Genomic DNA, 16,138 nt, shown 5'->3' with positions numbered 1-16,138 from the left:
TTAATCTCTACAAAGACAATTTGTAGGCTCATATTATGGAGTGGGCATGTTATGTACTAATGATGAAGATACAATTTTTAGTTTCTTATATTAGGTGAAGTGAGGAACACAGACTCTCCAGCTATTGGGCTTCGGGATAGATTGGTGAACATATGATTAGTGTTTTGGAGATCTTAGGAGATGTCTGGGATGGAATAAAGTATGTAGCGCTCTGATCTTTCTGTCAGTAATGAGGTGAGATTTCCCTGATCTGCACATTTACGGGATTACCTCACAATCCAAAAGTGTTTAGTCACATCCCTGAGTCATACAATTGCATTTTATTTTAAGAAGTTTAGTTTGAAAAAACAATATTTTTGCCCATTCACAGAAACAGCACTGTGGACCCAGAGAAGACATTAAGTCAAATAAAATTATTTATACCACAAGGAATATAAATCTACAAATATTTAATTTCACAGCAAAAATATAAAAACATTACCAATCCTTGTGTAAATATCCCATAATGACAGCTTATACAGAAGCGCCTTTTACTTGGCTTTTATAATTATTTTCTTAATATCCTACTGAACATGATGGAGCCTTGATACTTGAAAGGAAAACTATGGCCACTGCTGTTTGAGAATGGTTGCCAGTCACAGGCACTGACTAAGCCTCCAAGACTCCAGTTTCCTTTTTTCCAACAGAGGCCGGGGAAGTAAGATTACAGATTCTTCCTTTTAATAGGAGGATAAGTGTTTTTTTGAGTTACAGATAAATAGGCATTTACAGAGGCACCTACCAGACAAACACAAGTGTGTGCACATGCAGATTCATATTTATACAGTTACTGGATTTTTTTTTAAATGCTCCCTAGACATCCTGTTACATAAGTCCTTTCCAAAGCATCTCAGAAATCCATCTGGATGGCAAGAAACCTTCACACCGGACGCCAAGACAAATAAGGTTATGAATCACCAACAAGAGTTTCAGCTCTTCCAGGGGTCCTTGTGGCTTCGTAAATGAAGGTTCTTAAAAAAATCTTAAATAGGACATTATACCTAACGGTTATACTATTAAGTTGTCTTCCAAAAGGACTGACAAATTACCTTCAGATGATTTTAAGTTACTAGTAATTCTTATAGCTGGAAATCATCATCAACTACGGCCACTGTCTGCAATTCAGCATACATATCTTCATGATGCATGGGTATCGTACACGTGGAAACAAATTTAATGGTAATGATAACTTCTGCAACGTAAATTTACAGAGCAGCATCATACAAACAAGCTGTATTTTTTAATAATTGTAAATTTAAAAAAAGCGTGGATGCTCAACTCCTGAAGCAGTCATTAGGATGAAGACAACTTCTGCTTGCCCCGTAAGAAGCCTGAAGAGACTAAACCTGGATCAGGGCGAGGTGCTTTGTGTCCATGAAAAAGATAGTTTTTATTGATGCACGCTTTCTACAGATACCTTTGTGAGTATTTGAATAAAGAACATTTTATTTCCATACCAGTGTGATGTTTGTTATGTGCCTCCTGATATCATTTTAGAGATTCTGCTGATATTGAGCACGAAAATTCAATGGAGTCTGCAGTACAACCTCAATATCGGGAACTGGATACTCAAAGTTCTTACTGCAAAAGTGGTGGGTCTACTTCTCAACACATAGATTCCCACTTCAGTTACAAATGGAAGTGTGAGAGCCACAGAATAGTAGAAGAGGGCTTTGCTCTACTTATAGCTTATGTACCACGAAATGCATTCAAATGAGCTCAGCTGTAGACCCTTGGCAGAGCCACTATACAATGGATAGAGCATTCTGCTTCAGTTGCATCCACTGTATAGCAGCTGGAATAGTGGATCACGTATCTTACCAACACATCTTTACTGCTTGGTCAGTGCAGTAGAGAAGACTATATAAATTCAGATGGTTTCCAGCGTTGGATCAATATGGGCCAAACTGAAGATCATGGAGCTGTAAAGAAAAATTTAGACTAGAATGGAAAGTGACCGGTTTTGTTGCTTACTTTTCTTCATGAGCTTTTTGCTTATTGAGCATTTTTCCAATATTAAATGTGCTGGATCAAAAATTATTTGTCCATGTAGGGTCTGGGTACAATGGGGGACACTCCATAAAAGTGAATTTAAAAATTAATCTGAAGTGTCTGAGGTAAAACTGTTCTACTGACCCATGGAAACCAATCAGACCACACATTTAATCTTATAAACAGCTGTGGGAAAATGAAAGCTGAGCTCTGATTGGTTGCCATAGGACACAATAACAGTTCTTTCTCAGAAACGTCAGATAAAACTCCACAAGTGACTGTCTTCTAAATTGTTTACATATATATTTACTTTTTTCATCAGACAGGGCAAGCCTTGTCCATAGACTATGTACGTTACCGAAATACATGACATAGTCATCAATTAATTTGGCAAAAACATCCAACAGTCTGTCTTCTGGTGTATTGTGCTAAATATAATCCTGCTTCATTTTGTGTTAAAGATTTTGAAGAAAGGTGAAAAAGTTTGGCAAATTGCCTGTGTTTGATCTACCGTGTTTCCGATCTGCCTTTTTCTGTCAAGGCGCTCCTTCAACCTCTTCCTTTTTTGGCTCCCCTTTTTTTTGGCCTGCTATGACTGCTGGCCAGTCACCATGCTGGAGCCGTTTCTGCCTTATGGAACATTACAACAGACACTCTGTAATAATAACCACTCCTGGGAAAGGTGGGACAGAATGGCAAGAACATACGGGACAAGTCTTAAAACCTGTGAGCAACGCCAGGGTGTCACATTTGGCAAAAAATATGAAACGCTGAAACCTTTAGACGATGAATAAATGGGGAGATACAGTGCAGAAAAAATATGTTCCTAAAGTGTTCTACTACATTACTTTGATGCCTTTCCTTTTGTTCTGTCTTAACAGTCCTCATACAAATTGTATACAAACAGTCTCTAGGTCCATATTTGCACTACAGGAGAACTGACAAAACATTGCATTTGACCTGAGGCAGAGATTTGCCTTGAAACTGCTTTTAAAATACTTTTAAGCATTCATCATAAAATGAAGAATTGAGATTTGGGTCTTTGAAACACCTACAGAAAAGAATACAACCAAGAAACAGGTTATGATTTCTGATGCCCTTTATTTAATTGCATATTCTTGAATTTTGCTGTAAGGTTTAAAAAAAATGTAATAACATGCGTGGGAGATTTATAAGAAGTCTTTGAGAGCAAAACTTTTGAAGCTGCTCACGGCAACCAACTAAACTTCTATATGAAAATGAAAGCGGAGTTCTGATTGGTTGACAACAAACTGTTCTGCTCTCAGACACTTATGATAAATCTCTCTGATAGTATTTAAAAGTTAAAACGTAAAGCTTGAAAAAATAAAAACAAAGAAGTTATTCATTTTGTAATCTGGTCAAAATGAAAATTCCCTTTAAAGATTTAGCTGCAGTTGCTGACAACACATAGCCAAAACCACCAACACTAGATCTATTTTGCAGAATTCAGAAATCTTTTTAGAATATTAATCGGAAATCCAGGTATAAGTATTTGTCCATATGTAGTAATGAAAAGATTTTCAAGAAATGCCTCCTCCTCAGATGTCAATAGCTAGCTACAATTTCTAAAATCCTTTTCTACAGAGAGATACTTAATCTAGAGGTGGCCGTAACCACTGACAAAACCAACGTGAAGGAAAACATAGACATTATCAAGATGTAACAGTATGTAACAAAACTTACAAAGGATCTGTCAATATAAAAATAGAATATGCAGAGGAAGAGAAGTTAAGTAGTGAATTGATTTGTGGTTTGATGGGAAAATATTCACTGCAACATCATTTATATCTCTTCTATGCTTAACACCTAACACTCCTATTGTTTCATCTGACCATGTTATTACTCTGCAATGTCTTGTTTGTATATGTATCCCACGATCTGTAAGGAGCTGCGGAATATAATAGCGCTATAATAATAACAATGGCAAAAAACATCTAGTAGTAACACACTAAAAACCAGGTCTGCAAAAAAATACCCCTGAAAAACAGTCATTTAACTTATTTTACAGTATAACAAAATGACCACCTGATGAAAGCAGTGAGCCCCCTCGTTTCAAGGAACCATAACTGTTAAGCTTACACCAAGAGAAAAAGGAAACTACTCTACCACATGTTCACAATGCGATTTGGCAGAAACTTGTACACAACAAGTGACCTGCACTCCACCCACCTGCCTGACAGATGAGCAGTCACAGAAGAAAGCCTCTGTTTCTCTAGGATTTCTAAGTCAGTCAGGGATCAAGCGCATTACTATGTTATGGCCTATCAAAACAAGAAGCTCTCCCAGCAGGGAAAACAACACCTTTGGTGGGAATAATAGAAGGAAGACCCAAAATATTCAGCCTTTTGTAAAAGAAGCTCTCATGAATTGCAAATGCTTTGGCCTCTGTCCAGATGTTTTGTTAGAAATCCTACATTTAATTTGATCTGGCTCAAGTCCTTTAATTCAAGATCGCTCACAGGGATTTTACTGCTGTCCTGGATGAACTGAAGTTTAGTAAAATGAAGTCAAGGAGACTGTGATTGACACTGAGCAGTCTAATCCAATAAACAAGGTTTTCTTTCTGTAAAGATTTACACCATGTATATTACAACATTTATATTTAGCTACTGCACAAAAAACAGGCTATGTCCCATGGAGGGGGACACATTTTCTTTACTTTGATTTCAATTAGGATTTTGTGTATAATCTGCAGCATGCTCTTATTAAAATGCAAAGAATTTTTAATTTCTGTGAGAACATACTGTTATGAAAATATAGAACATACAGCAAGAAGGGAGAAGGTTCATGTCAGTGTTTCTTTTTTCAAATGTCCCTGATATCCTCCCCAGCCTCATCTAGAAATAGCCTAACTCCAGAGGTACTTCCAGAGTACTACAATGTGTACTGTTTTGTCTAGTGTGCCTTTAAGGCAATTAAATATAACATTTTCTGTTATGGGGTTTATCACCGGGAATAATTGTTTTTATATTTTTAATTAGATCTGACGTTTTAGGACATGTTTATGATGTTACAAGTTTGTTTATTAGGGGTCTCATCACTTATAAAATATACTGCAATACTTTTGTATCACAGTATATTATGAATACACTGCTCCTGTCCCTGCCAGACTGTAATACAGGATGCCAAAAGGCAGCTATGGGAGCCTTTAAAAGATGTCATTACCAATGTTCACCTAACAGGTTAACCCCTTCAGCAGTTACCGGCAGATGTCAGCTGTGTAATACAGGTTACACCCACTGCATATGGAGAGGGCTAGTTCAAAACTAGCTGCATCCTCTATAAGTTTGCAACAATGAGGAGTTGATTTTTTTTTTATTATTATAATTTGAGATGCATTTAAAGCCTAAAAATGATGGAAAAGGGACAAAAAATGTATATTGCCTCATCTAAACAATTGTTAAACATTGTGATCCTCTGAAGAAAAAGCTTATTGGGGTTATATATAAATAGGCCATCATGCATATGTATCTGTATTATGCATATTTAACCCCCTTAAGGACGCTACCGGTTTTGTTATTTTTTGCTATTTTTACCTCGTATATGTAACTGGTATAAAGCAATGAAGTTCAAATAATAATTGACTAATTAAAGTGTTTCTGCCTGAATAATAAAGAACATTTAAAATCGACTTTTATTATTAATTTGGTTAAATTCGGTTAAAAGATGGGCCTAGTGTAACCCAAACAACACATATAGATCAAAGACTCAGGCTCTCGTACATATTCTCTAGAACAACTATCGTAATTGTAATCAAACTGTTCTACTTATGTGTAAGTTGTACGAGACTAGATTAAATAGGGTCAGCACATGACTCAGACATACGTCAATTATCAGCTGGGCTTGTTCATCACAGCGTCACAACATACATGCACACCCCTAGCCAGATACTTTTGGCTGAGCAGTATTCAGACTGTCTCAGTCCCCTATGCGCCTAATCCCTGCCTGACGCGTTTCTGTGATCTATATGTGTTGTTTGGGTCATCCTTTAACCAAATTAATAATAAAAGTCGATTTTAAACGTTCTTTATTATTCAGGCAGAAACACGTATAAAGCAATGAAGGCCTTAAATCATATTACAATGTTGTTATAGTTTAGTTATGTCCATGAGTTTAAAAAATACATTTTCATAAGTAGCTGAAAACATTTTAATACAGATTAATACATAAGGTTGCTAGAATGTACTGTAGTAGTTACCGTATATACTCGAGTATAAGCCGAACCGGATATAAAACAAATTTAATTTTAACACAAAAAACTGGAGAAACATGATGCCGCTGCTGACATCACAGAGTGCGCACAGAGATGACGCAGACCTGCAGCCGGCAGGAAGAAAGAAGAGGAGCTGCCCGGGCCGTCTGAATGGTGAGTACGGAGTTTATATATATATATATTTTTTTTTTTTAAATGTATAAATTTTTATTCAAAATTTTTTCAAAACATACATACATTGTAAACATATTACTTCTCGGCTGTATATATGAGTTTATTTTTTTTATATACCCAAGTATATGCCGAGTGGGGAATTTTCAGTACAAAAAACAATAAATTATGCTGCACAATCGGACTCCAGCTAATACATACATTTACAGAAACCGTCAGCTTTATTATAAAAATAATAACCGTGACATGAGGCTATGACTCAAGAGATGGGTTTTTATGGCATGCCTGTCTTGGTGACGCAAGTGGCAGGTGCAGATTGAAGAGATTGTTGTCAGATTGAAGAGAAAGGGTTGGGCAATAGACTGAGGGAAGAGATTTAGGGAGGAGCTGCACTGTTGAAAGTTTTGTGGGTGGCAGGGAAATTATTTTATTAGCATGTATTCTGGTACCTACAAACTATAAACAACTGAGATGATGTAAACTGATAATATTCAGGAGGAATACCCTTTTTGAGCATTAGGCATGCAATTTATGGTGTTTGTAGTATCCGCGGTGCAGATTGGCCGTCTGCAAATATTTACTATGTTGGGCTGAAGACTGTGACAATATAATCCCCCTGGAACACTGCAGATCCAGTATGAAAACACATTTGATTACAGTTGCCTTAATAAGCTATTTGTGACCAGAGCAGCACATCCTGCCACCAAAACATACATAATCCCATCATTGTGAATAGTGAAAATATACACCAAAATTTCTCTGTGGTGTAATGGATACTGTACGTGAAATCTGTAAAGCTAAACAAACTTTCATTTGGAAAGTAAAATCCTCCTGGCAAATTCAAGGGCACTGCCTGGCATCACATGTTTACAATTACAGAAGAATGTGTGACCATGTCCAGAGAAAATGCTGCAGCTTCCAGAAGGGATATGGGTGTATGGTAAATGGGGTCCCCCCCTCCATAGTTCTTTTATCATTCTGTAATCTCTTGTCAGCAGGGTCCTCACTCCTTTTGTCCCATATGACTGTTTGTACTCTGCAATGTATATTTTATTTGTATATGTGCCCTACAATTTGTAAAGTGCTGCAGAATATGATGGCGCTATATAAAGTTTATTATTATTATTATTATTAATATGTAGTCCCACAGTTGATAAGCAATAGTGGAGTATATTTCATTATATAGCGGAGTTGCAACAGACTCTGGGCTTCTATTGGTAAGAGCAGGGCAGCATCTATGAAGTAAGAGGAGATATTCAGACACAACAGTTCCTTTCTTTTCGAGACATATTGCCTACAAACCTTTTTACTTTCTACTCCTGCCCTCACCAAGTATAATAGCATGAAGCAGTGTCCTGGTTACTAGCTGTTAGGGTTTATCATGCACCCAAATGTCAGTTTTATGCTACTAATAAAAATATATAAGAACAACAAATGGTGGCCACTGTCTTCAACAGCTACCTTTTAAAGAGGACCTGTCACCCCCACCAAATATGCCCCCCATCAGGGCCGGATTAAAGGAGGGGCTCATGGGGCTCGAGCCCCAGGGCCCCCACCACTTTCACTTTTTAAGGGGCCCCCACCAGTTTCGGACAGTCAGCGACTTAGCTCAGCTGTGTCTCTGTGAGACACAGCTGCCTTCGCTGGGGGAGATCACCAAGATTGCCATTTTCTACAGGGGACTGGCGGCTATAGTCTACAGGGGGCTGGAGGCTTTATACTACAGGGGTCTGGTGGCTTTATACTACAGGGGGCTGGCAGGCTATATACTACAGGTAGGCTGTCAGGCTATATACTACAGGTAGGCTGTCAGGCTATATACTACAGGGGGGCTGGCAGGCTATATACTACAGGGGGGCTGGCAGGCTATATACTACAGGGGGGCTGGCAGGCTATATACTACAGGGGGGCTGGCAGGCTACTAACCTCCAAAATCATTGTTGGAAGGGCCCCCACCAGTTTGCGCCCAGGGGCCCCCACCACCCTTAATCCGGCCCTGCCCCCCATAATCCTCTCCCCAGCCCCTGGGAGTCGGCTTTATTCATGAGGGGGCTGACTGACACTCCCCCACCATGCCCCCATCAGCGGGGACCTGTAGGAGAAGCCGGCATCATTGCATATATTGCATAATCGCTGCCGGCTCACTGTGATATTACATGTGTATATGTCCCCTATGATTTGTAAAGCGTAACAGAATTTGATGGCGCTATATAAATGAAAATTATTATTATATTATTATGTAATACTGATGATGTTAACTAAGTATAGAATACAAGAACATAGTACACAGCACACTGGATGACAATACAAAGCCTAGGGATAGTCCCAACCACAAGCATAAATATGACATTTCTGATACAAATTTGCAACAAAACTAGAAGCAATCCAAAACATAAATCAACAGCATACTCGTCGAAAAACCCCTTCAATATGATTCGCCACTGTATAAGATAAGACCACTTACTGGTGAAAAACTTCACATATAGTTCCACTGTTACAAAAAGAAGATACAAAAACGTATTTGCAAAATTACAGACAACATGCATTTTAGATGTATAGATACTAGATGGAAGGGTGTTTAAACGCCAAAAAGATCCTGTGGTGTACATACATAACGCCTCTAGGAGTGGCCGTTTTTGCTGTCAGTAACTTTTTCCAGGAACAGATCAAAATGAGAAATGGTTCGACAAGATTTTTCATTTTTCAATTAATAAAAGTCAAACATTTCCATTTACTGTGGATTTTACTGCTTTCATACTTCAGGTTACAGTCCCCAAGATTTCCAGGAATAAAGTTGCACTAATGATATAATTTATGCACAGATAGCACAACTTGGTGCCTTCGGCTTTGCTAATGGCAGCTGCTGAGATGTGAAAGAAGAGATTACACTGATGAGTAATGAACACTTAAAAACCTGCCATGGGCAATCACTGTACTGAATTCCTGAATACAAAACTGTGGACCTGTGAGAGGAAATACCCAAGTAGAGGTGTAGTAAAAAAATAAAGAAGCATAATCATTTGTACTTCAGCTTTTATAAATCCCGACTTCCTTGAACTGAAGTAAGGGTGATGCCACACATGGCGTTTTCTTGTCCGTTTTTTAAGCAGTCTGTCCAAAAACGCATGCGTTTTTGCAAACGCATCCGTTTTTGACCAGTTTTAATTAAGATAATTGGTAAAACCTGTCAAAAAGGATGCGGTTTCAAAAAACGCTTGCATCTTTCAAAAACGCATGCGGTTTTTAACGCATGCGTTTTTGGACGGACTGTTTAAAAAAGGAACAAAAATGGTTCAAAATGCCATGTGTGCCATCACCCTAAGAAGCAATGAAATGTCCAGCCTAGACTCTAAATCCAATAGAAAATCTCTGTTATGGCCAAGAAACCCACAACAGTGACAGAACTGTGGAAGGGTGGACCAAAATCCCACCAGAGCAGTGTGAGAGACTAGTGATGTCCTGTAGAGACTGATGTGCTGAGGTCATTCAAAGTTTAGAGGGATGGCCGGATCTTGGTAGAGTTGCAGTGGTCTGATACTCCTTCCACTTCAATACCATCGCCTGCACAGTTCTCCTGGATGTTTAAAGTTTGTGAAATCTTTTTGTATCCAAATCCGGCTTTAAACTTCTCCACATCAGTATTACGGACCTGCCTGGTGTGTTCCTTGGTCTTCATGATGCAGAACCCTGAGGGTGCATTCACACGTTGCAGTTAAAACTGCATCGCAATCAGCTTTGAGGTGGTTTTAGGTGCAGTTTTGTCAATTTAACAGGTGAAAGACATGAAGTGATCGAGTGATTTTGATTTTGAAGGGGAAACCTGTTCCACAAATCTCATTCACCCGTTCAGTTAATGTCTTTCACCTGTTAAATTGACAAAACTGCACCTAAAACCTCCTCAAAGCTGATTGCGATGCAGTTTTAACTGCAACGTGTGAACGCACCCTGAGACTATCACAGAGCAGGTGGATTATACAGAGACCTGATTACACACAGGTGGATGATATTTATCACCATCAGTCATTTAGGACAACATTTGATCATTCTGAGGTCCTCACTGGGTTTGCTGCACTGAAAGTAAAGAGGCCGAATAACATTGCTTGCCAAACTTTTCAGTTAATCATTTTTACAAAAGTTTAAAATATCCAATAAATTTCATTCCACTTCACAATTGTTTCCCACTTGTTGATTCTTCACGCAAAAATTATAATTTTATATCTTTATCTTTGAAGCCTGAATGTGGCAAAAGGTAGAAAAGTTCAAGGGGGTGAATACTTTTGCAAGGCACTGTATATAAAATCTGACTTCTTCAACAATATATATTTCTTGTAAAGGGGAATATTAACTTAAAAGGGAATATAACTGAAATTATACACACCAGGACTAATAGAGACAGCTTGGAATTATATCTCTGAAATGCTTTTGTTAATAGAATTAGAAATAGAATAGAATTCTAATAGAATTAGAGAATGTGTTATTTTTTTTATCCTGAGTGCATTTAAGAATCTTTCCTCTCTACCCACTGTGAAGTCTTGTGAAGCTCTCTGGGTTCTTTACTTTAGTCACAGACTGCAATGCTCAGTTGCAATGCAATGTAACTGTATAGTGCCAAGCACACTATAAAGCAACACCAGCGGAATCTTGCCTTTAACATGAAGTCAAAACAGAATTTATTCCCCAATAATAGGTTTCAAAGGTATTACAAATTATATGATATTGGGAACTACAGAATATTTAGTAACTTTATGATATTTTCTGAGTGATTCCATCCCTCACAGTTTATACGTGTCTCCTTTGATTCTCCACATCCATTTATGACATCCCATGACTGCCAATTTGTCATTTTCTTGGCTGTTATGAAAATGCAGCCCATTCTGATCATTCACATCATATTTAATGGTCAGGTTATTTGCAATGTGATATTTTGACAACAATACAGCTTAGAAGAAACCTCCTAGAACCGGACCTTTCTTACCAATGGGATCACTTTTATCAAATCTGACAAATGTTTAATTCTACTTTGATTACTCAAAGTTCTAAATGCTCTACCACAGTGTTATCCAGATGAGAGGAACTCAAAATCAATGTATTCTTTTATTAAAAAAAAAGGAAAAGAACATACAAGTTTAAAAAAAATATTAAACTCTCTACACTGTCCTTCCAAGCATCATGAAAAACATATCCTAGTATTTCTGTTAGAACCATTTTGTGTGTTAATGAATACTCATAAAACAGAAGTGCAATGGAAACATTTGAATAAGCACTAGCTGGAGGTACGCAAGGCTGTCATGAAGGCATTTAAAAGGACAAAAACAGTGACACAGACCAAAGCCCAATTGTCTGCATTATCAATTTGTTAACTTGTTCTGATAACAATCCATTAAAAGAGATGCCTAAACTTGCCCTTCAGGTTGGAGCTGCCAACCGTCTAATATGCAGGGTAGCAATCCTTCTACACCAACTTCCAGACTAGATTAGCCACCATTGTTACCTCTATCAACCTTTTTCAAAGTTTATAATAGTTTTCTAATGTAGTAAGGCTGAAATTCATACATTGATAAATATGGAGCTGCCTTATTCAGGGGTAGTGCTGGAAAACATATTTGCATATCCTTTAGGGTCCATTCACACGCGGTATGCCCGCCGTGCGGGCATACTGCCGTGTGCTGGAGAGGACGGGGAGGTGACCCCCTCCTCCCTTTATGGAGAATAGCGGCGCACGGCCGCACACACGCCGAAAGATAGAGCATGCTCTATCTTTTTGCGGTGTGCGACCGGACAGCATGTACGTCCCCGCAGACGGCCATGTGAATGTGCCCTTAGTAGGAATCCCCTGCAGAGTATGCATGGCTTGCAATGCCAAGCTCCAAAAGGTATTTGACAATTCTACTAATAGATATTGATTCAAAAAACCATTGCATCATGAGAAACAAGTTTTGTTTCATCATGTGAAGTTTGTTTCCACCAGAATACAAATTGTTTGTTTTTGTTATTCCTTCTTGTTTTCTTCAGCTTTATATATAAACAATTGGAGCAAGAAATTCATCTAATCCTGCCGTGCCACAAAATGCTATATTTATGTAGAAAAACCGAATCCTTGAAAGAAAGAAACAAAAGCAGCTGGGTCTCTGCCTTTAAATTAGATACACAAAGATAATTTATTTACAGCATGACAGGAAGTCCTTAAGGCTCCTTTAAGAGATCTTTAGTAGAATGAAAAGACAGAGTGTACTGCAATCTGGGTGGGAAATCATTAGTCATGAACTAAGAAGGTTGGGACCCTTCCTCATAGATTAAGCCGCTTCCAACTTTCAACCCACTAAAAGCCCAAGAGCCTTAAACTGAGAATAGAGAGAGGATAAAGGTAAGACCCCTACATTCAGAATTCACACTGACCCAAGCTGACTCCCACACAGATTGCTGTGGAACAGCACATCTTATAAGTGACCCTCTCAGGACCTGTGTGCTGGAAATCACCATAAGAGATCAAAGTCTCTGACATATTTCATCCTTGCCATTTGGGGAAATAAACTGCGCAGGAAATGAGAAGAGAGTGATTCCTGGAGATTTACGTTGGACAGTTAGGTACAGGTTTTTACAAAGACACAAGCCTGCTAAGGTAATCCACTGCTAAGCGTAGAACAGCTATTTGAACACCATCCATCATCATTTTCCTTCATAAAACAGAATGACATGACAACCTGCATTGAATTCCTTTTAGCAATGTGTAAACTTAGAGCATAAATAAACACCTGAAGCTAGTTTTATTGTAGAAATGATTAGGGCCAGTAATAGTAGTGCATTTTTGTATCATACTTCAGTCCAAACCAGAGCAGTTTCTAGGCTATTTGGTTAACAGAGTGGATTTAAGAAAAGTGCCCCCCCCCCCCCCCTCCACACACACGCAAGCAATTCTTACTATATTAAAATTACATAACCTGCAGCACACATCATACCTTCTCAGCTGCAGAAACTCATATCACACATCTCAGCTGCTGTAGAAACTTATAATGCACACCTATAATGCACACCTCAGCTTCTGCAAAACATCCCATTACAAACCTCAGCTACTGCATAACCTCATAAGTTATATACCTCAGCTGCTACAGAACAACATAATACCCCATCTGCTGCTGCAGAACTTCGTAATACCCCCTCTGCTGCTGCAGAACCTCATAATACCCCCTCTGCTGCTGCAGAACATCATAATACCCCCCCTGCTGCTGCAGAACATCATAATACCCCCTCTGCTGCTACAGAACATCATAATACCCCCTCTGCTGCTACAGAACATCATAATACCCCCTCTGCTGCTACAGAACATTATAATACCCCCTCTCCTGCTGCAAAACCTCACGTTAACCGCTTTTTGACTTATAGGTCTAAGGGTCAGAACATCCTTTTTTATTTTAGCTAAAAACAATAAAAACCGTTTAAGGACCTTTTTGTTCATTTTAATTTTTTTGTGTGTGTTAAGATTTCATAGAGATCACTCTATATATCAGTACATAATACTTTTTTCTTTTAAAAGCATATAATACAATTACATTAAATAAAAATGTATAAGACACAAAATAAATTCTATACATTATATCAATGTGACCAGGACAAGCTTTACAATACATATAATAAACTGTAAAAAACAAAAGCTCTCCATGCAAAACACGTTGCTCGTCAATGATCGCATACGTTTCAATGGGTGCTTTGTGTTTAAATGGGTGTACTTGGGTTGAAACTTGTTTGGACTGGTGGTAGATTTACTTTAAATAAAAAGAAAGGCAGGGAAAAAGAAGGGCACAAGAATGTATATTATATTAATATTACAATATAAACCTAATAAAAAAAATCTGTTGCCCAGCGCAACATAGAAACTAAACTAGAATTTTTTTCACCAGAAATAGAAAATTGTGCATTTAAACTGTTCAAATGGAATTTTTTTTTTTTTTTTTTGGGGGGGGGGCATTTTTTTTAAATGTCTGTATTATTTTTCTTTAAATAAACTATTAAAAGATGTAAGAAAATAACAACAGACTGCTAACACTCTGTTCTAACTTTGTTGTAAGGAGGTGTTGCGAGAAGTGGTAAGATGTGGACACACACATGGTGTATCCAGATGTCCCAAATAAACCACTAGTAGAAAAAATGGTTGGATCTACCAAGAAGCTCCAGCAGTCACCACAGTTTAAATGTCTACCACCCAGACAGATATGGCACCTTTAAAACACAGTCTCTGCCTTGCATAAAAGAAATGGTGTCAAAGTCCCAGTAACATGTCCTGCAATAACTAACCACTGGTGCCTTTGCTTGCATTGCTGTCATAAACAATAACAAGGACTTGTACAGATTGGAACAATACCTTCTAAGCAATGAATCCAGGGTCCATTTGGGTTGGTTGGGTTTAATTATGAGGTTACATGGTGAGCACTTTAATTCTGTCTTTGCTGTGGAGCGATAAACTGTTCCTACTACTGGTGGATTCCTCTGGAAACCAGGGGGTTCAATAAGTACCCATGTTTGACGACAGAGGGCGTTCCTGAGGGAAGTTGGTGTTATCATTGTGTGCTGCCATCTATCAAACAACGGCAAAACAAATTGCAGACTGATTGATAGGTTAGTTTGGATTTGGCGCCCATTTGAGTAAGACGTGTTTTGTGATTTTCGCTAAGATGGAAAAAGAGCAGTATCCTTCAGCAATGCGCTTTTTGTTTTTGGATGGGAAAAAATGCGAAGAGATAAAGGCAAAGTTGGATGCTGTTTATGGGGACACTTCGCCATCTATGACCATCTATTCACCATCTATGGTTCAACAAATTTTAACGTGGGCGAACATCCATTTTTGATTAGGAGCGACCAGGACACCCGGCAGACATGGTTACCAAGGAAATCAATCAAAAAAAGGCTCCAACATGATACTAGCTGATCGACGAACAAAAGTGCGCAAAGTAGCAGAGGCCATAGGTGTGTCGACCGGAACGGCAATATTTTTCATGATGAGTTGGCAATGAAAAAATTGTGTGCCATGATTGCTCACAGTGGACAACAAGCAGATGTTAACTTGGAAGCGGTGTTTGGAGCAATTTAAGCGAGTTTTTGCGTCAAGTTGTCACCGTTGAAACCTGGATTCATCATTACACACCAGAAACTAAGCAACAATCAAAACAATGGATTTCTCTCAGTGAATGTGCTCCAAAAAAGGCGAAGCTGGTCCCATCGGCCGGAAAGGTCATGGCGATGATTTTTTTGAGATGCGAATGGCGTCATCCACATGGATTTTTTAGAAAAAGGAAGAATGACCACCGGACAATACTACAGTGAGTTATTGGATCGTTTTAACAAAAAATTGAAGGAGACACTGCCGCATTTGGTGAAAAAGAAGGCAATAATGCACCACTACATTCATCCGGCGTTGTCGCTGCACAACTGCATGAACTGCATTATCAATTGCTTCCGCACCCCCCGCAACTTTTTCTTGTTCCCTAACATGAAGAAATGACTGGCAGGAAAAAAATTTACTTCAAACGAGGAAGTCATCGCCGAGACAGAGGCGTATTTTGGAGAGTTCGACAAATCCTATTTTTTGGAGGGTTTAAAAAAATAGCAGGAACGTTGGGAGAAGTGCTTCTTTCTAAAAGGGGACTATGTTGAAAACACAGGTACTTATTGAACCGTCCTCGTATATAACATTCTCTTACCCCTGAAGGG

The 16,138-nt window shown here is 38.5% G+C and overlaps 1 protein-coding gene across 2 annotated transcripts in view; it reads right to left on the bottom strand.

The window, feature by feature from the left end:
• BANP (BTG3 associated nuclear protein) overlaps positions 1–16,138 on the bottom strand; it is a 345,686-nt gene that overhangs the window by 157,156 nt on the left and 172,392 nt on the right. The gene's annotated exons all lie outside the window — the stretch shown is intronic.

This window comes from Engystomops pustulosus, chromosome 7 (assembly GCF_040894005.1).
Source record: "Engystomops pustulosus chromosome 7, aEngPut4.maternal, whole genome shotgun sequence".
NCBI lineage: Eukaryota > Metazoa > Chordata > Amphibia > Anura > Leptodactylidae > Engystomops > Engystomops pustulosus.
This window is presented reverse-complemented; position numbering and strand designations above follow the sequence as displayed.